This window comes from Sapajus apella, unplaced genomic scaffold, assembly GCF_009761245.1.
Source record: "Sapajus apella isolate SASKATOON/1434 unplaced genomic scaffold, GSC_monkey_1.0 scaffold111, whole genome shotgun sequence".
In the NCBI taxonomy this organism is placed as follows: Eukaryota; Metazoa; Chordata; class Mammalia; order Primates; family Cebidae; genus Sapajus; species Sapajus apella.
Genome location: NW_022437051.1, coordinates 5,378,407 through 5,400,416, shown reverse-complemented (window position 1 = coordinate 5,400,416; position 22,010 = coordinate 5,378,407). Strand labels below are relative to the sequence as shown.

Here is a 22,010-nt window from a genome sequence, read left to right as displayed (position 1 = left end):
GGTGCATTTATAGTAAAAGCATTAAACTGGGAGAAGTCTTAAATTCTAATATTGAATCTGCCATTATTTGGCCTATGAAATTGAAAAAATAATTCAGTTTATCTAGGCCTATGTTTGTTCATCTGTGGAATGAATATGATGGATTACTGTATGCAAGGTAATGAGACTCTGAGATGAAAGATACAGTACCTTGCCCCAAGGAGGTTCTAGTGTGGTAGGGAAGAAAAATGAAGAGAGAAACCTTTAGAATACAGCTTGGTAACTGATGTGATATTCTGTCTTATATGCATAGAGGGGATGGCACTTAAACCAAGTTTTAACGTATGTATATGAGTTATTCTAGTAAAATATCATAGTGGAAAATAATTTTCCATATAGAGGGAATAGTACATGTAAAGGCATGACACACATGCACACACATATTGTGGGACACAAGTCACGTTTGGTAAAACTGTGCAGGATGAGTGAAAGAATGGCTAGAGATGAGGCTCGAGAATTAGTAAGCAAATGAAGAAAAAAGCTTTATATTGTTATTCTGAATTTAGATTTTTATCTTGGACATGATGGGAAATTACCACAGGTCTTAAAGCAAAGAGTGACATGATTTCATTTATATACAGTAATTCATAATGTTATGTTTATATATTTAGTGTTAATATGATTAAGAATTTAAGACTATGTATACTTGCTTTACTAAAAGTGAAAAAAGTTGTGAAACCTAATGTATCCTGTTTCCTGAGTTTTTGCTTATCTACTCTGATAATACTAATAGATTTGTATAGTAATTACTTTGAAATGATGCTGCCAGTAGCACTTCTACCACGACCGTAATATCAATAAAAGACTTGGCTGAGGCACGGTGGCTCACGCCTATAATCCCTGCACTTTGGGAGGTGGAGGCAGGCAGATCGAGAGATCAGGAGATCGAAACCCTGTCTCTACTAAAAATACAAAAATTAGCTGGGCATGGTGGTGCGCACCTATCGTCCCAGCTGCTGGGGAGGCTGAGGCAGGAGAATCGCTTGACCCTGGGAGGTGGAGGTTGCAGTAAGCCAAGATCGCGCCACTGCACTTCAGCCTGGCCACAGAGTGAGGCTCCGTCTCAAAAAAAAAAAAAAAAAAAAAAAAAAAACCATAAACTACTAGAAGCATTAAGTAGCCTTAGGTTGGATTGGCTGATACCTATGCACCAAGTTGGCTGTGCATTTCTATTTCCTGCACTGTTATGGGGAATTGTATATTTTTATTTTTTTCTTTTCTCAAATAAATAAATCAGTGCAAACAAATGCATTGTGGATTTCCAAACCTATGGAATAAAATCTCTTTACGTCCATCAGTTATGGCTCTCCAAAGACGTAAAGTACTCTTCGCTTACTAAATAATTTTTTGGATTGCTTCTAGCATTTATTAATGGGTCTGCATAGAGCTTCATCTTGTGAACCTGTGATTGTACTTTGATATCAGTTCTCTGTCATAGATATTTAATAAATAAAATAAAACTTTATTTATCTGAGTGTTTCTCATTCAAAATAGGTGTAATTCAGGCCTGGTATATGTTTTTATTTAAATAGAAACAGTTCAAGTGTGTTTTGGAAGTTATGCTGTATACTACAAGACAGATTAAAACCAGTGCCTTTTTTTAGCTCAACTGCTGAGCTGCTGAGGAAATACCTTTATCATGTTTCAACCTCTAAGTTTAATAATTCTTAACTAAAAATTAATGCCTGATGTAAGCCTCAATTGTGTTAACATTTCACATGTGATCTACTTTGTGTATTATTTCAGACTTTTGTGTTCTGTTATTAGTTTATTTTTTAACCCAAACTTTAAAATTTAACCCCATTTCATTAGTATTTGTTTATATTTTACCTTGTTTGCATGCTTAACCTGCCTATGTATTATCTGTGACAATAGTGAAACTGAGTAGTTATAAAATGCTATATAATTTTATCAAGTCAAGCTGACTATTTTGGTGGGGAACATCATCATCTTCTGGTTTCTAATACACAGTGTAGTTTTACTGTACTAATTTCAAAAATGGTACAAAGCAGTAAGGCGATACTTAAGACTAATTCTTTGACAGTATATTGAACATGTGGAGAGGAAAGTAAGGTGTTAGCTATTTTAAGGTTTCACAGCAACACCCCCATCTTGTTCATTTTCACCTGAGTTGTATAGAGACTGGGAATTGCTATCTGTCTTTAATGTAAGGTCAGCAGTGCAAGTAACAGTATTGGATCATACTTCCACCATTATATTCTGAGTTTCTGATTACCACATTCTCATAGATAAGGAAAGCAGTTGTAGATGGAAGGTCTGAGATGTAAAAAGGATAAAGAACACAGGAAGTGGTAAATATGTGTGGTTACAGACAGACCTGGTATAAAACTTGGGAGGAGGGTAAAATTATCAATTGCTTGTGGGTAGGCTTGGTAGTTAAACATGCATGTTAAAATTTCTAAGATAAGGAATAAAAATCTAGAAGGTATGTGTACCTTTCAAACTAGTAGAGAAGGGAAATAGAACAAGAAAAAAAATTCAAAAGATAAGGAAGTTAAAGAAATAAAACATGGAAAAGAGAAGGCAGGTAGAAAGCACAAAATAGCAGCAACAAGTGCAAATATGTTAGTAATTTACGGTACATAATTACTGTAATTGAAAAAATCCTCCAGTTGAAAAAATCCTCCACTTAACAGAAACTGGTTATTAGATGGAATAAAATAACAAAATATATGCTGTTTGCAAGCAATATCTTAAAAAGCATATTCTAGCTTGAAAGTAAAAAGGATTTAAAAATATATTCCTGACACAACTAACCAATAGAAATGTTGTATGGCTATATTAATATGATACAAAGTTGACTTTGAGGCAGAAAACCTGTCCCAGAGAGTGAGGGTCACTAAATAGTGGCAAAAGAAAGGCATAATTTTAAATAAATGATTACCTGAAATACACTTACAAAATATGTTAAGCAGAAATTAGGACTGCAGAAGAAATAGGTAAATTTATCATTATTGTAGGTTATTTAAATAATCTCTCAATATCAGAACAAACAAAAAAATTAACAAAAATATAGATGATTTTAATAACAGGATTTACAAGCCTACTGTAATGGACATGTATGGAATATTGTACCCCACAACTAAAGTAGAAAGGAACACTTAGAAGAACTGATCACGTTCTAGTCAAATACAACCAGTTTTAACAAATTTTAGTAGATTGGCATCATATTACACTCTTGTTTACAATGCCATTAACTTAAATAGAAAAAAATGTGTGTGTGCGTGTCTGTTTGGAAATTAACATGTTTATTTCCAAATAACTTGTGGGTAGAAGAAAAACTGGTAAGAACAGCAACAATAAATTATTGTACATGGCAACTTGTGTATAGCTAAAGTGGAAATTTATAGATTTTAATGCTTATATTATAGGAATAAAAGTTGAAGAATAATAAACCTGCATTTTTCAGAATTAGAAAAAACACTCCCCGATTGAAATAACGAGGAAGTAGTTAATGAACTAGAGAAAATAAAAGTAATTGAAAGAGGAAACAATGCAAGTGAAAATAGATTATTTGAGAAGACTAACAAAATTAGCAACCTACTGGCAAGATTAATAGGTGGGGAAAGAAGTCACAACGCAGAATCTGGAATGAAAATGGGAATGTTACTACAGGTGTTTAAGGAATGATCAGCTTTATGCTAATGTAGTTGAAAGCTTAGATTAAGTGGACCAGTTCCTAAAATATGTAGCTCATACTGGCTCAAGAAGTAATAGAAAATGGCATAGCCTTAAAACAAAGGAAAAATATTCTTACAAAGAAAAAAATACCAATTCTAGACAGGTTTACCAGCAAATTCTACAAAACATTCAAAAAACAGTAATTCCATTCATACAGAAAGTATTTCACGGTTTAGAAAAAATGACTGTCCCAACTCTTTTTACAAAGCTCCAAGTATGAGAAATGATAATTGTCTTTAGCTCAAACATATGTACAAAAATTCATAGATTAGATATCATCACATAGTTGTACCCCCTTATCCATGATTTCAGTTACCTATGTTCAACCACAGTCCAAAAATATTAAATGGAAAATTCTAGAAATCACAATTCATAAGTTTTAAATTGTGCATCCAGGATGTGGATCCTTCCTTCATCCAGTATATCCACGCTGTATATGCTATCTGCCCATTAGTTACTTGGTAGCTGTCTTGGTTATCAGATTCAAAAAACATAGTATTTATAGGCTTCCATGCTATCCACGGTTTCAGGCCTCCTCAGGGGGTCTTGAAATGTACCCCTGTTGATAAAGGGGAATGACTGTACTTAACCAATACTGAATAAGAAAGTAACCCATTATAAGCAAGTTGGGTTTACTCTAGAATTTCAAAGTTGGTTTTATATTAGAAAGTCACTTAATAGAATTTACCACATCAGCTCTTTAAAGGAAAGTAATCATGTGAGCATCTGAATAGATACATCTGTGGTAAAACTCTTAGCAAGTCAGTGAATGAGAGGCTCCTTTCTTAAACTGTTGAAGGCATTTTTTTCCAAAGAAAATTTCCAGCCTTCTTCACATTTAATGGTAAAGTATTGAAGGCATTGGTTCCCTTTGGTATCAAAGGACAAGTGTGCCTGCTAATGCCACTTTTAGTCAACATTGTACTAGAAGCATAGCTAGTACAGTAAATGGGAAAAAGATACAACAATTAGAAAGAAAAAGCTATCATTATTTGCAGATTATATGATTATCTGTGCAACCCAGAAAAATTCATAGATGAATTACTAGGATTACTCAAAGTTTAAATTTGGATGCAGAATTAATATACAAATTTTCAGACTCTGCTGGCATAGAAATGCAATTAAAATATATTGTTATATTACTATAAAGGTATAAAGCAATATGAGTAACCAACATGCTCAGTATCTTTATGGAGAAATTATAAAACATTGAGCAGACCTAAAGAAAGATTTAATTAAATATTATAATGTACCATGTTTATAGACAAAAACTTGAACATTGTAATGGTGCCAGTTCTCCCCAGTTATATCTGTAGGTTCTGTGCCGTCTGATTAAAATAGCAACAGATTTTTGTAGAATTTGACAAGCTAATCCAAAAACTCATATGGAAGAACTAAGAGATAATAGTAAGATACTCATTAATGAAATGGATCTGTGATAGCACTGGGATTGCCAATCAATGAAATAAAATGACCCTTTCAATAATTGGGATTGGTTAATTAAATGAAAAAAATTTGGGTTGGACTACTACCTCACACTAGGGAAACCAATTTTGATGGATTATAGATCTAAATCTATAGGTAAGGTAAAGGTATAGGTAAAGTAAAATGTTAACGCTTTCTGAAGATAATAGGGTAGAATATCTCTATGACTTTGAGTAAAGATAAAAAGGCATAAAACATAGAGCAAAAGATTGGCAGATATGGCTACATCAAAATTAAGAATTTCGTTTCACTAATAGTTACCGTACTGTAGAGTGCCTAATCTAGTACTTAGCACATATAAAAATACACCACCCTGGGAAATAAAGATAATCTGATAGAAAACTGGGCTTGAATAGTTACTTCACAAAAGAATAAACTCATTTTGCCAGTGAGTATATTATGAGATATTCAACCTCATTAGGAATCAGGGAGATGCAAATTAAAACCACATTAAGAAGACATTTCACATCGCCTAGATAAAAGCCAACTGATTTTGCTGTTGGTAGAGACATGGAACAACTGAACCCTTAGACATTGCAGGTGCTAATGTAAACAGGTACATTCACTTTGGGAAATAATTTCACATTATTAAAGTTGAAGATACAAATAGGCTATGATCCGGTATTCCTAGGTATGTGTCTTAGAGAAATCTCTATACAGACATAGCAGGTGATGTATGTAGTTGTTTATACAGTACCGATCATAATAACAAAAACAATCAATAGTAGGATAAGTAAATTATAGTACATAAGATGGACTGCAATACAATACTGAAAAGGAATGGATTACACATGTGGCTCAACAACTTGGATCATCCTAGGAAAATAATGTTGGAAAAAAAGAAATCACTGAAGAATACAGTATGATTCAATTTATATGAAATTCCAGAACATGCAAAATTAATATATTGTTAAGGATACTGATACACCTAATACAAGTCTATGATAAACATAAAATTTAGGGATGAGTGAGTTTGGACACAAAGTAGATATCAGAAGTCAAGATAATGTGTGTTTTAAAAAAACAACTGGATGGTGAATACTCAGATATTTATTACATTATTCCTTATACCTTAAACTTATAGAATTCTTTAATCTTTGGTATTAATAGTTACTGATAGTAATTTATGGCTACTGATAACGTTCAGTCTAAAATAGTAACTGAAAAAATAAAAGTGAATGATTCTGGGGAGAACTCGATATTTTCCATGTACTTCCTATGTATGTATGTTTAATTTTTGTGAGTTCTCAAATGTAATCAATTTCTTTTGAGTGTCTTTAGTATTTTATTCTATCTTTGTATTTAATATAGCAGATAAAGCATAATAATTCCTAACCCTGGTTGTGTGATATTCCAGAATGTATTCATTTATTTTTAGGGATATAGGTGCTTTTAATTCATTTACATTTTTCTAATCACTAAATTTACGTAGCTTCTATGTTTACATATTTTCTGTTTATTTACCACATTTTAGGAAGCTCAAGAAAGATATTACCTTATTTTTTTACCTTAAAATATGTATATTATTACTATTGCATTTGTGATAAAACGTTTCATTTTAGAATACTTACATTTTATTTTGTTTATCAAACAATAGCATTTTTGTATCAGGCACTATTCTCAGTATTGTTAAAATATTCATTTAGTCTTCATTGCAAACCTGTGAGAAAGATATTGTTATCTTTGATAGGTCAAGGGAAACTGAGGCACACAAAGTGTTAGGTAAGGTCACTTAGCTAGTAAGTGGAGCCTGTACTCAAACCTACGCAGTCTGGCTCCACACTTTGTGCACTTAACCACTAAGCTGTAAAAGACCATATGAAGTAGATCTCTAAGAGGAGGAGTATGTCAGCTTTTTCATTGTTCTTTAATAAACGGTACTGTTTTTTAGGGTTGCCAGCATCTTGTCAGATTATGATGAAAGGATTATAGTATTCCCTTTCTTTTATCTGACATTGTTAAAAGTAATATTGGTAAATTACACACTACTGGACTTTGCTTAGATTTACTCTTAAGTGAATTTTGTGTCCATATGTTCATGAGATGAGACAAATAGATAGAAGTACCTATTAGTCTAATTGCAGGTCTACCGATAATGCACAAATGGTGATAGTGTACTTTCTTCTTCCAAAGGTGGGTTAATGGAGTCATGGCTTAAAATAAGAAAGTTTAACAGTATGCATGTATAAATTTGATATTTATACATTATGAATAATATATAAATCATTTATGGTAGAGTAATACTTATTTCAGGGATGTTGATGTAACTTTGGGAAATTCTCATTGTAAAATAGACTGTTAATAGAGAAAATTCTAAGTGATTTGTGAAGAAACTAGTAGTAGTAGTCTAACGTGAGGCACTAGACATAGAGAAGAATCAACAAATCCTTTAGAGTAATAGTTCTTTACCCATTCAGACTCACACTCCATTTCGAGCATGACTTTAGAGGTTCTTGAGACAAGATCTCATCCTATAGCCATATATGCTCACAGTATATACATAACATCCCTAAGAATTTCAGCTTCTCTTCATGCTTTTTGTTACTTTAAATAGCTTACCTTTCAGTGACACATGGTTTTAACAGGCAAAACACATGACTGTGAATGATTTTTCTTTAGAGCAGAAATGATGTATATGGCCTGAATTCACTTTTAGAGATTCTTCGAAGAGACAGTATTCCCTGTCTCTTTGCACATATGTGGCATACTGTAAGGACTTACTTTTAAATAAAAAGGAAGCTCTTGCAGTGGCATAAAGACATTTATTTTGTTAAGAACCTATATAAAATAGCGTACAGCAGTTTATAGATGTGACCATCAAGTCAGATAATTTGGGATGTTCACTAAGAGCCCTGGATAATTATAACAGTGTAACACTCAACATCTAGTATTTGTTTTGCTTCCCTTCTCTGCTAGGGAGAGGAGGTCATATAATATATGGTATTTTTATGTTATTTTAGATAAATCCATATCAACACAGCACAGGAGAACAAATTATAAATTATACCCTGGTAGATTTGGGGGTATAAACTTCATGAAATGTTTCTCAGAAAGTAAGAAATATTTCTTGATTTTATCTTTAAAATTAATGCAAAATTGCTATGTTACTCCATAATTTATTTGTGTGCGTTACTATAAGGATAGTATGTATTCATATTAAATTTTTTTAAATTGGGTTAAATGAATCCTCCAGGATGATTGTATTGTTTAATCTGTGGCTTCAAATGTTGTTTCTCCCTTTCCATACCAAACATATCCTGCTTTTTGCACAGGATATATTTCTTTCAGATGTCAGAACACCTAGGGATACGTTTGCTGAATTACTAACTTTTTTTAGGACAGACATGAAATCATTTAGAGGGTAAACTCCAGCAATATAGGAGTCTGTTTTTTTTTTTTTTTTTTTTTTTTTTTTGAATGGAGTAGCAGCTAATCTTTAAGACCCATTGATAACATTTTAGTAGTAGCACTTAACACTCATAAAGGAAAAATAAATCATCCAGCTTCTCATCTTAAGTTTTATGTAACTTTACAATTTGATACTTGATGACTTGCTATTGGTATGAGACTGGACAGTGTGATGTGACAAACATGTGACATTTGCCTACCATTTTCTAGGCATTGTACCAAGTGCTAGAGATGGAATGGTAGGTAAAGCTGTGGTTCTGCACTTAGGAAGTTCACAGTCAAATGAGGGATACAGTCACAAAACAGATACTTGTATAAAGTATGGCCACTATAATACAGAGAAACAGAAAAGCGATGGCCAAAGAAAGCTCGCTTGAAAAGATAATGCCTGAACTGAATACTAAAGGGAGGTGGCAGGGAGAGACAAAGAAGGGGACATATTGATTGTGTGTGCGTGGGCATTGAAATGAGGGGGAACAGGGAAATAGGAAGGGAGGAATAGCCTGAAGGAGAACAGGAGCAAAGACACATGGGTGAGAAACAACATGGAGTGTCTGGACATACAAGCAGATCTCTTGGCAGGAATATGAGATGAGGGTCAGCGAGTGATTGAAAATGGGTCTGGAGAGATATGTAACCAAATCATGGGAGCTTTTTAAGCGCCACGTTTAGGAGCTTGAACTTCATCTCTTTGTGCGTTGGACAATCATTGAAGGGTTTTAAGTAGGGGCCCAGTTTGATTGTATTCAGGTTTAATAGAGTACTCTGATAGTTGTTGTGAAGCATAAATTTGAAGGGAAAAAGATTGGAGGGAGAGAGGCCATTTGGGAAGTAGTTGACTTGATAAGAGGTGATGAGGGCTTAAACTGAGACTGTCAATAGAAATAGAGAAGTGGGAATAGATTTCAGTCTATACATTTTTTGGTTGATAAATAGTAAATTTAGTAAGACTTGATGCTTGGAAATGACCAGTGGGAGAGAAAAGGTAGACAAGATTAACTCAAGTTTGTAGCTGAGGTGACTCCAGGGATAGTGATGACACCAAACAAACAGTGAATACATGAATAATCAGCTGAGGAAACAATACAGAAGTCAGTTTTGGATAGTTTGAGTTTGAGATGATTGTGACATCACTAGTGGAGGAGAACTAACAAGGCAGTTGACTTTTGAACTTGATGCTATGGAATATAGATGGGGCTGCTGGGCTGGAAATTTAGCTGGAAGAGTTCATCAGTTTGCAAGAGGTGATTGAAACCATAGGACCATCAAGGGAAGGTATGTGGGTTGAAGAGAAAAAAAGGGCAGAAGACAGGAGCTTGGGGAACATAAGTGTTTTAAGTAGAGAAAAAGAAGCTCCACAAAGATAAGAAAAGGAACTGATAAAAGAAATGAAATAATTAGTGGGCCAACCTGAAGATCCAAGTAAGACTAGAAACCACACAGGTTTAATGGAACAAATCTATATAGTTGTAATTTCCTTAAAAGCCTTAAATAAATGAGGGAGATTAGAATGTAGCATTAGTCTAGGATTGAGGTTTTACCAGACAATACAGTAAAAATTGTGAGTTTAGGGAAACCAAGTTGTTGAAGTTAGAGCAGTTTTAGATGATCAGCTGTGCCAAATACTGCAAATTATGTGCTGTACATTATTCTTTACATATATTGACTCTTAACCCTGACCACAAACATAGTTGTTACAGAAGATTCTAGAATGTAAGTTCCATAAGAGCAAGGAGGGTATGTTTTGTTGTCTGTGCTATTCTCAGTGCCTGACATACAGAATGGGCTCAAATGCTTGTTGAATTAATGAGTGAATATGAGATACATACTACTATTCCCATTTCACAGATATGGAGGCTGGGTAAGAAGAGATTAAGTAACTTGCATATGCAACTATTTAGTGGTAGAGCCAGTAGGAAAGGAATTGAACCCAGGATTACGGAGCTAGTGGAAAATAGAGAGATTTTAGGTCTGAAGATCTCTATGAGCATAGTGGAAATGAAGGCATGAGAGACGTAGAAGATGGAGTTTATAATTTTTTTGACATAGGATTGTTCAGGGTTATGACAAAGAGTCAAGTCTTAGCAATGGAGTAAAGGGCGTTTATTACCAAAGCTTTGTAGGCATCTATGTAGATGTTGAAAGCTGCTAAGGTTATAATAGAAGTTTGAATAGAGAGGAACATTATAATACTGTCCTCATAAATGAGGTGGTATAATTGGAGATCTGTAGATAAGAAGCAATAGAGAGTGGAATAGATAAATGCTATTTTCTTATTTCAATTTCAGCTTTTTAAACATAGATTGAGCTTAGATCTGGTTTGCTGAAAAGACAGTAATAAATTGGGCTTGCTGCATATAATTTATTTCCCCCATATGGATAAGCTGGTTGGAAAGCTCCAGAAGTATTCAGAATGTAAATACAAAAGTTTTAAAAGTTTACCTGACATGCCAGCTCTACTTAAGGTAGGAATTCTAAGTATTATATCTCTTCCCTGCAAGGAAAGCTACCTCCTCCTTTTTATAAAATTTTTGTTTTTGTTTGTGGCAGCACCTCTCACCTCTTTTTGTTTTGTAGCTGTTGGGTACACATTACAAGGATGGTAAAAACAAAATGCACTTGCTCTTCTAAATATTTAGCCACTGCCTAGTGGATTGCACTTATTCTCAGTTCCCTTGCCAATCCTTTTAGCCTTCCCCTCCCCCATGTCTCTTTTTGAATGGTTTTGCCTCACGAAGCTCTTGAGAGCTTTCTATGTTATATTGTGGCACAGGAAAAAGTTCGTTTTGACACTGTAGTTAACATTTTAAGTTGATGATTTTTAGAATGTTTCGATAACTTAAGGAATTAATCCTGTTTCGTTTTTAGAGATGATTTAATCTGATATTTCATTTGCTTTTAAGATTCTAATTTATTTTCATAGCATTGTAATTTGTATCCTGAATGTTTCCCTTCAGAGAAATATAAAAATCTAGTAATCCATTATATATAGTATTGTGTTAAGCCTAAGATTTCATTATTTATCATACACATTTATTTTATTTATTTTGTTTTATTTTTATTATGCGTATTTAAAGCATAGCCTTTGATTTATATAATTTTTCATTTTGTGGTTGTGCCTGCTTAGCTTTTTGTTTTTGTGTGTGTATGTCTTTCATACAAATTAGTATCATTCTATCATAGCTCTTAGGAAATTCAGACTTAATCAAATATGTTATAAAATGTGTTTGTATAATAAAAATGTTGGAGGAGATGATGCTAAAGGTGCCTTTTAGAGCAGGTGTGCTATGGTTTTGTGGCTTTTTACGCGCTGCCCACTTTAAATCTCAGTAGGCAGCAGCTGAAATACTACTAAATGACCTTTGACACAGAACCCATGAATGCTACAAGTATGATTTCATGTCACCACGTTCTTTGTAAACCTAAATGCCTGTCAAATCAGATGTGTGTTTAGATCTTTTTACTGAATGTGCCTTGAGGAGAAGAATAAAGCTTGGGGTCAATTTGGCATAATCCCCACGTTTGTCTTTTTCTATTACAGAGGTTTCTTGCGGAATGGAGTGACAGTTCTGAGGGAAAAAAGTTCAGGCTAAGTGTAGGTGGACTTACTGTCTTCTCCATACTTTTTCTAGCAGCCTCACTGGGTCCTGGTGATATCATAAGTAAATGCAAAGCAGAGATGGGTTGCTGGTTGGTGTATTTGGTTCTTATTTGATCGAGGTGCCTTTGGTTATATAATAGGTATATAATAGGTACATTAACTGACAAATTATATTAAGCAAATAAATATATAGCCATGGACTCTGTATGTATAAGTGTCTCACTTTTTAAATCAAAAATTAGATTTTCTCCCAGTAATTAATAATTTTTTCGTGTGTTCTTGTATATATGTAGTATATATTAAAATATTGTTTGTGTATTATTTTGGTGTAAATTTGGTAATTTTGACAGTTTGTCAACTCAAGTATAAAACACTTAAATATACTTAAATAAGTATTTAAGATTTAATGTCTTTACCATAATGAAATAGAAAATTCTTGAATGTTACTCATTTAAATTTTCTGATTTGGGTTCTGATAATCTGTTAGAAAATTCACAATATACTTAGGACTACTTCACTTTCCAAAGCAGAAACTATTATATCCTTACTGGTTAGAAGCTGCCAATGGTCATTAATTGTTAAAATATAAGAAGGTTGTAGGGGACCATAGGACAAAAGAGCTAGTTACCTTTACAGTTTGTTCGCTGTACCTCTTCTAACACTTTGTGTTAGAAGAAAAGCTCTATTCAGTGCCTTGGGTGAAAAGACCCTTACCTCCTTTTAGACTCCAATTGTGGGAAATTTCTTCTATCTTGGACATTTTAACTTGTTCAGGGTTATTTTGAACATATTAAGGTGGACTCCTGGAATGGAGAACTAATTCATGTTTGTTTGTTTTTCTGAATCAGTAGTTTAGTGATTAAAGCTTATGATTCTTTTAACAGATTTATTTTAATAGAAAAGAAACATTAACTTGAAATTTAAATTAATGAAAAGTATAACCGGAGGAGATGTTCAATATTTTGATATGGGAAAATACAGAAAATAAAATTTTTTAAATTTATCCAGATATTAGTGTTTGACTATGTTTTCTACCAGAAGAATTTGTTTGGATTTTACAATTTGTGAGAGGCGTAAGGGAGTTGGGGAGGTGGCCAAGCCCAAATTAGCATGTTGAATATCCAGATTCGCAGACATTTCACTAAACCATTTATGTATTTAGCATTTTTGTTGATTAGTCTTTTCTTTTACAGTGCTCTTAAATCACTCCATTTCATTTACTCCATTTGCTGAAAATTAAAGTATACACTGTGATAGAAGAAAACAGATCAGGAGGTTGTATTATATAATGTAATAAATCCTATTAAACCTTTTAAAGTAGAAAGATTAATTTTACATTTCAGAACTGTCTTAGTGACAGGAAAGTAAACAGGTAACCTAAAATTCATTTTGTTCTCTAGGTTTGCAGCATTTTATGTGGTGAATGTAGATCCTAAGTGTTATGAGTTACCCACCTGTATGAAATTACTTCCCAGAAGCCTTGATATTCCCATAAAGAGCTAAAGACAAAACCAAATCAACCTTTAACACCTTTTATGGGAGATCAACTTGTGTGGGTTATGAGGCCCACCTTGACTAAGCAGGACATCTAGGGAAACCTACCCAATTGGAATTAATAGCTGATACTCTAAAAGGAGAATGGTGAAAAGAAGGCTGTTAGCAGAAACAGCCTCATTCATTTATAGAGATCATCTTGTTCAAAGGGAAATCAGATTCCCTAGATCCCAAGGGGATATTGAAAATGCAAGGAGAGAACCTAGAAAACTTTTCTGTGCAGATTGTCAGTAAAAAGTGAAAACATTTCTTTTACTGTAAAAAAAAAGAATACTTTTTTCCCTCTTTCAAAGATGCTTTACTACCTTTGAAAAAGATTTTTAAAAGACTCAGAGAAAATGAAATACAGATTCTTAAAGTGGAAAGGGACCTTGGAAATCCATCTGGTCTGGTTCATTTTATAGATAGAACTGAGAACCTCAAAAAGTTATGTAACTTGGTTTACATTACATACACTACATTACATAAACTACAGACAAGAGCTAGTTTGAAGGAGAAGCTACAATTTTCTTGCTGGGTGTAGTTGGTTACAAGTATAAACAGTCATCATTAGAATGTAAGGAGTTTATAGGGAAGCTTATGACAAAACAACTACTAGTTAATTTTACATTTTGTTCACTGTACCTCATTTGCTTTGTTTCAGAAGAAAAATTCTATGTCTTGTGTGGAAAACTCTTAGCTCCCTATGAACAGAATTACAGAGAGAGCCTAGAAAACTTCTGGACGTTTCAGCTACTTCAGGGTTGTTTTAAGTAACTGGATAGTTAGTTTTCAGAATTCTAGTTACAGAAACTAGTAAAAGAATATGAGTTGTTGATACATGGAAACCTTAGACCCAAAATAAAGGTATTTTTTGAGTGATGAAAGATGTTTTATTTTATTGATGATGTGAGCTTAGTACTTAAAAATCTGAATGAAACAGTACCTTTTTGAAATGTTTTAGCAGTTGCCCTTAATGATTTATCTTAAATTAGATGGCTTTGGGAGTAATAATGTTTCTTTGAGCAAAAAATAAATATATAAGTGAAACTATTGCATATAGAGTTTTTTTTCTTTTTAAGGTAGATAAAGCCTTCTAATGTCCTTATCTGTCATGTCTTGATAAGTCAAGAGCAGACCACTTATTGAAAAGAATAATGAAATATCAACTAAAATAGAAAAACATCCTGTTAGGGAAAATATTACTGTTTTTTGACTGCCTTTAATCTGGCTTCTCTTTAATCTGCCTTTAATGTGTGAAGGGAACTTAAATCTTGTCAAATTACATACATCGTAAGTCTCCTTTCTGTCTTAAAAGTAAAACCATGTATGTCCAATGAAGTCAGTTATCTTCTTCAGACTGTGCTTCTGCTAATTCAACCTTTTCCTTGGGATTAAGATTAGACAAGATTTACAGATTTTTAAATTTAAGACCTGTAACTACTGAGGATGGTTTAAAGCTTTGATAAGTGAGATGTAGTACTTTAAAGGAGGACATTCCTTTACTCTCTCAAAAACATTTGGAAGATATTTATTACAGTTCTCCAAAGTAAGACACAGCTCAGCTTTAATAATGAAGACCTTGAAGTTTTTTTATGTGGAGAAGGGTGTTAGGAAACTCACTTTATTCCTACCTTCAAGTGATTATTGAGGCAGGCTTTTCTTCCCTCTGAGGAAGAAAATGAATTGTGCAATGCCAGTTTAAAAAAACTATAACAATGTATTTCTTAGGGAAAGTAGATAATTCTTTCTCCCTATATAACTGCTACTTGTTTAAAATAATATTCCAGTTTTGCCTCTGTCAGTCTTAATGTGATAGAATCTTACTCAGTGAAAATCTATAGATTTATTTGATTGAAAACATTTGTTTAGCATACATCTGTGCTATTTAAATTTCACTGTTTTTAGAGATGAGGCCTAGCTATTTTGTTCAGACTGGCCTTGAACTTCGGGGCTCAGGTGATCCTCCTGTCTTGGTCTCCCAGGTAGCTCGGAGTATAGGCATGAACCACCATGCCGGGGTTAGATCTAATGATTTATTTGATTGAAAAAACTTACTTAGCATACATTCATGTATTTTTATAACTTGTCACCTCCTGACAGGTCACTTGACATAGAAAAGTACCTCTTTTAACACTTTCATAAAACTTTAACAAACATTTAAAATTGCTTCATTGTAGTGGAAATACCATCTCCCCTTATTATTGGACATTTTGAAAAATTAAATTCTAAAGCAATTTTTATCATAAATACTAGACATGAATAATTGTATATGAAGACTGTCTGACAATTTGGATTTTTATGCTAGGATAGAATTCCAGGAGTAGAATTACTGGGCATACCCTTTTAAGCCTCATAGTAAATTATTACTAAACTGTGTTGCAAAGATTTTATCAGCTATGAATTCCAGGGTCCTTCAGGGGAGTTAGTGGGGACATTTTGCAGAAAGATGGTGTCTGAAAACATGGTTTCTAATCTTTGCTGTGCCATATACTGGTTGTGGGTACCTGGGTTAGTAACATAGGTTATGTGGGCCTTACTTTCCTCACTATAACTCAGATGAATTTAACTACTTTACCAACCTTAATTCTAATTATGTAAAAAATTGGTATAATCAAGGAGAATCAGTGCCTGTATATTACCAAGTGATTTGTCTGGGAAAAAAGCAGAAGCAGGGAGTATCAGATGTACCTTGAAAATGGAGTAAGTTAGAGGAAATGCACAAAACATGTGGTTGCTCTTCTGGTTTTTAATTTTAAGCATAGAGTCCAGGCTGGATGCAGTGGCTCACACCTGTAATCCCAGCACTTTGGGAGGCCAAGGCAGGTGGATCACTTGAGGTCAGGAGTTTGAGACCAGCCTCGTCAACATAGTGAAACTCCATCTCTACTAAAAATACAAAAGTTAGCTGGTTTGGGTGGCAGGCTCCTGTAATCCCAGCTACTCAGGAGGCTGACATAGCAGAATCGCTTGAACCTGGGAGGCGGAAGTTGCAGTGAGCTGAGATTGCACCACTGTACTCCAGCCTGGGTGACAGACTGAGACTTCCATCTCAAAAAAAAAAAAAAAAAATAGAGTCCCATAAAATTATGTCAGATAGACACTTCTGCTGAGACTTAGGGATTTTCAGATAATTTCAAATAGAAAATGAAAGTGTAAGGAGACAAGGGTGTAACTTTCCAAAAGAAGTTGTGTTCTGTGTCGGTTTTAGGTTATAGAATGACTCAGTCTAAGCCAGAAAAAAGTATGTTATTCATTCATTTACACAAAATGCAGAATATTTTCATTCTCTTCTGTTGTTTACTTATTTAAATTGATAAATATGTTTCTGGTATAAAACATTTTTTGATATATGTACACATTGTGCAATGGCTTAATCAAGCTAATTAACCATATGCATTACCTCACATACGTTTTTTGTGGTGAGAACACTTAAAATTTACCATCCACAATTTTCAAGCTTACAATATATTAACTGTAGGCCTATGATGTGCAATAGATCTCTTGAATTTATTCCTCCTGTTTAAATGATATTTTGTATCCTTCGACCAACATTTCCCCAGTCCTTCTATACCCCAGCCTCTAGTAACCACCATTCTACTCTTTGCTTCTATGATTTTGACTTTTTTAGATTCCACATGTAGTGAGATCATTGGCATTTCTTTTTCTGTGCTTTGGCTTATTTCACTTATGATAATGTCCTCCAGATTCATCTGTGTCATTGCAACTGACACGATTTTCTTCTCTTTGAAGGCTGAATAGTATTCTTTTGTGTGCATATACGACATTTTCTCTATCAGTTCATTCATTAATGGTTACTTAGGTTGATTCCATATCCTGGCTATAATGAATAATAACGAAATGAACATGGGAATGCAGATACCTCATCAGTATACTGCTTTCATTTTCTTTGGATTTATAACTAGTGGTGAGACTGCTGGATCATATGATAGTTCCATTGTTATTTTTTTAAGGAACCTCCATACTGTATTCCATAGTGGCTATACTAATATACATTCCCAGCAACAGTATACAAAGGTTTCCTTCTCTCTACATCCTCATCAACACTTGTTCTCTTTCATCTTTTGGTAATTACCATTCTAACAGGTGTGAGGTAATATCTCATTGGGTTTTAATTTGCATTTCCCTGATGATTAGTAATGTTGAGCATTACTTTATATACCTGTTGGCAATTTGTATGTCATCTCGAGAAATGTCTACGCCCTTTGCCTGTTTTTTAGTGGGCTTACTTATTTTCTTGCTATTTCGTTGTTTTAGCTTTTTACATATTTTGGATCCTAATTTCTTATCAGCTGTATGGTTTGTTTTCAAATATTTTCTCCCATTCTGCAGGCTGTCACTTCACTCTTGATTGTTTTCTTTGCTGAGCAGAATTTTTTAGTTTGATGTAATCTCATTTGTCTGTTTTTGCTTTTGTTGCCTCTACTTTTAGGGTCATACTCAGAAAATCATCGCCCAGACCAGTGTCAGAGAGATTTTTCCCTATGTTTTCTTCTAGGAGTTTTATGTTGTCAGATCTTATGTTTAAGTATTTAACCCACTTTGGGTTGATTTTTGTGTATGATATGAAATGAGAGGCTAATTTTGTTATTCTACATGGGGACACTCAGTTTTCCCAACACCATTTATTGAGGAGACTGTTTTTTCCTCATTGTGTGTTCTTGGCATCTTTATTGAAAATCAGTTAACTGTAAATGTGTGCTCTCTCTATTCATATTTTTTAAGTAAACTATTTTGTGATGAGAAACATAGCAAAAATTCTGTATCGTCTTTGATATGTCAGTAAAGCCATTTGGGCACAGATTGGACCTGATGATTTCTCTTTTCAAGAAGCAAGTACCTTATCTCTGTTCTTATTCAAAAGTGACTTAATCTCTATTAATAATTTAGGCAACCAAACACCATTACTGATTGTAAGAAAAATCTGACTCTAGTCTGTCTATACTAAGAACAAGGACTGCCTCATGGAGACTTTGGTAAAGTAAATCTCAACAGTACTCACCAGTTGTAGAAAGGTTTTATTGAACTAGTTTAAGATACTTGGTTATTAGTTGAATGCAAATAGTAATAATTTAAAGTTTCATGATTGACATGTCTGTAATTAGCTTTTTAAACTAAGAATAACAAAAAATCAGTAGTTTGTTAATTCCTAATAGCCTGTGATAAAAGTTATTATCTGGGTTTTTTTGGGGAGAGGGTCTGTTTTAAAAATTAACATTTTGGGATTGATTTATGAAATTTATATATTGGAAGTTGAAATTATTGGATAAAATACAATTTACATTTTAAAAACATTTTCAAGTGGAAACTTGCTGAATGGTGATAATTTTTAAATTTAGTCTTTGAGTTCACTATTTAGAGTTCTCTGATAAATTGTTAGAGTTAGAAGTAGTGAGTTCATTGCTTGACCGAATAAATAATTCATATGGCACAAAAGCAGCTTTTTCTTTCTCCTCAGTTCCCTTCTCCCCCATTATATTCACTTTCTCTCTTTTAAAAGGCTCCTTTACAGCCAAATAGCAACTTTGTGTGAATGTGCAAGCACTTGGGCATAGTTTCAACCTCAGTGTTAGCTGAGTATCTGGAGTCATATAAGAGAATGAAGAATTTGTCTTGAATGTATATTTTCCACTAGCAACTGAAAAGGAATATAGTAGTTATAAATTGCTAGACCTTACCCTCTTAGTACAGTTGCCCTGGAAATTTCTTTGAGCAAAATAGGATTTTATTTCTGGGTGTAAAATTTTTCATAGTGTCTGCCTCAAAACAAAATTAAGGTTTAAAATTGAGTAAATTATTTAATTTCTTCTAATTTTTCATAAACTCTTTTTTACTATACTAACTTTTCAGCATCAGTCTAATAAACATGGAATTTAAAAAATTCTTTACTTGCTATTTTAGATTCTTTGTTTTCTAAGAATTATGAAGACTGTATTAGGTATTTATGTGGACTTCCTTTTTCTCTACCTTTTATTATAGCACCAAAGTAGGAATTATGCTAGATTATTTTCTCTCTGCTATTTACATCATAAGAGACTCTGTTTTATTGGGTCAGGGAAATAGTCTTTCTAGCACAATAATCTTCTTTGTCGATGTCACTACTGGAAATGATGTTTATCCTTCGAAAATTAACATCTTTATTTTTGTAATAAATTATTATCTGATATCCTTTAGAGGTTATCTAAAAATATTCCTTTAAGTTTGCATGTATTCAGCACATTTCATGGTATAACAAGACTTTTACATTTGTATAACAAGACTTTTACATTTATATAACAGAAATTTACAATAAGGCAATAGACTGTAATCTAGGCTTCTATCAACTGGAAATTTTTATGAATTGGTGTTTTGCTGCTTCTCCAGTATACTGATACTTCACCAAATACAGTGTTTATCCTTAAGTTTCTAAAGAAGACAAAACATTATGTTTAGTAAAATCCAGCGTGGTTTGTTTTACTGCATACTAATTCTTAATATAGTCTGCAATCATAATATATATGCTATATAATACATGAATGCATATGATTCATAATACACAGGATACAAATCTAGTATAGGAGCTTTATTTTGATATAATCAGACTTTATTCTCTTACCTGTTTGCCTTTCTTTTTCAAACTTCAGGTGATGCCCTTATTTTCATAAGACTTAGTGTTTCAGTTAGTACTAGCTTTATGTGTAGTCATTGCGATTTTATGAAACATTGTGATTTTAAGTACTGAACCATGTTGGGTTTTTTTATGTAAACCGAGTGTAACTTTTAGTAATTATTCAAATTTAAACTTTACTCTGACTTTTCATAATTCTATTTCATTAGTCACAAAAAACAAAAATTGGGGTTCTTATTGGCCCTTTTAGTGCCAACACTGGTATTGTTGAAATACATTTCTAAGGAGGATGGTGAGTGTTTTGCTTTACCAGTTGCTGCATGACAAGCCACCTCAAAGTTTAATGCTTAAAACAACAGTAATTCATTATTTTTCATAATTTTGAGGGTTGACTCAGTCTTCTGCTTTGTATGGTCTTGACTGAGGTGCTAAGGAAGAGGGCAGTCCACAGTGGCCTCACTTACAGACTGGCAATGGATGCAGGCTGCTGGCTTGGAGCACAGCTGGGGGTGGTTTGGGGGCCTCAGTTCTTAAGTGTGCCTCTCTGTGAAGTTAGTTGGGCTTCCTTTTAACATGGTAGCTGGATTCCAAAAAGAAATGTTCCAAAGGCAAAGAAGCTCTAGCCTTTTAAAGAGCCATATTTAGAAGTTACTTAGAGTTACTTCTGCCCACTCTGTTGATCAAAACAAGTTACAAGGCCAGCCCAGATCAACAGGAAGATAAATAGGCTTCATTTGTTAAAGATGGAGTAGCAAGATTACATGTAAAAGAGCACGTGGAATAGTTGTTGCAGTCATCTATGGAAATGCAAACTACCACAAGGAAGTGCAGTTTTTGCTGAGCATAGGTATTTGCCATTACCGCATTTCAGAAACTGGTATAGTCAGGCACACATGGATTTGAGCACTGGCTTTACACTAGGGCCACTTAAGTGCTATTAACCATTACCTTCTCATCTGTATGATAGTAGTCTCAACCTCACAGGATGGACAGTTAAGTGAGATGATATGAAAGTACACAGCAGAGCTGGAAATTCCATTACTCCTATCCTGTTTCTTTTCCCGTGTCCTTCATGTTTGATTAATGTTTATATTTGTGATTATAGTACTTAAAGGTATGTTTTAAAGACAAATCATAATTCATCTGAAGTATCTGTCTTACCAAGATAGTTTAAGTAGTTCCAATCTGAATAAAGTTTATAACATTAACATAATTTATAGCTCTTCTAATACAAGCATCTGTCTAATGCTACAATTCTTTATAAACCTCTGAATATAGGCTATTTACAATGTAATGAGCTACTAGTTGGTAGAAATAAACAAATGGCTATTTGCCATAGTTCTACATTGCGTTATATCTTCTATTTTGCAGAAAAATCTTAACACTTGCCTAAGCCATCATTTTAGGTCAATTCCAGAATTTGTTTATGATCTAATTTACAGATCCCTAGCCAAAGAGATTAAGATATTGAATCAGAGAAAGAAGTCTAAAGAGATAATTTTCCAATGATCATTTCTAAGGAAGGAATGACTATTTAGTACCTGTTTTAAAATGAAGTATTTTATTTTAAATAAATACTTTTATTTAATAAAAGTATTTATTTAAAATAAAATA

General features: G+C 33.5%; 1 protein-coding gene and 1 long non-coding RNA gene across 21 annotated transcripts in view; both read left to right on the top strand.

Annotated features, from left to right (window-relative positions):
• Positions 1-22,010, top strand: part of ZEB1 (zinc finger E-box binding homeobox 1) — a 202,861-nt gene that overhangs the window by 14,475 nt on the left and 166,376 nt on the right. The gene's annotated exons all lie outside the window — the stretch shown is intronic.
• Positions 1,037-22,010, top strand: part of LOC116537525 — a 23,427-nt gene continuing 2,453 nt past the window's right edge. The window contains exon 1 of the long non-coding RNA XR_004263162.1: positions 1,037-12,229. This is a non-coding gene — a long non-coding RNA (uncharacterized LOC116537525). The remainder of the gene's footprint in view (positions 12,230-22,010) is intronic.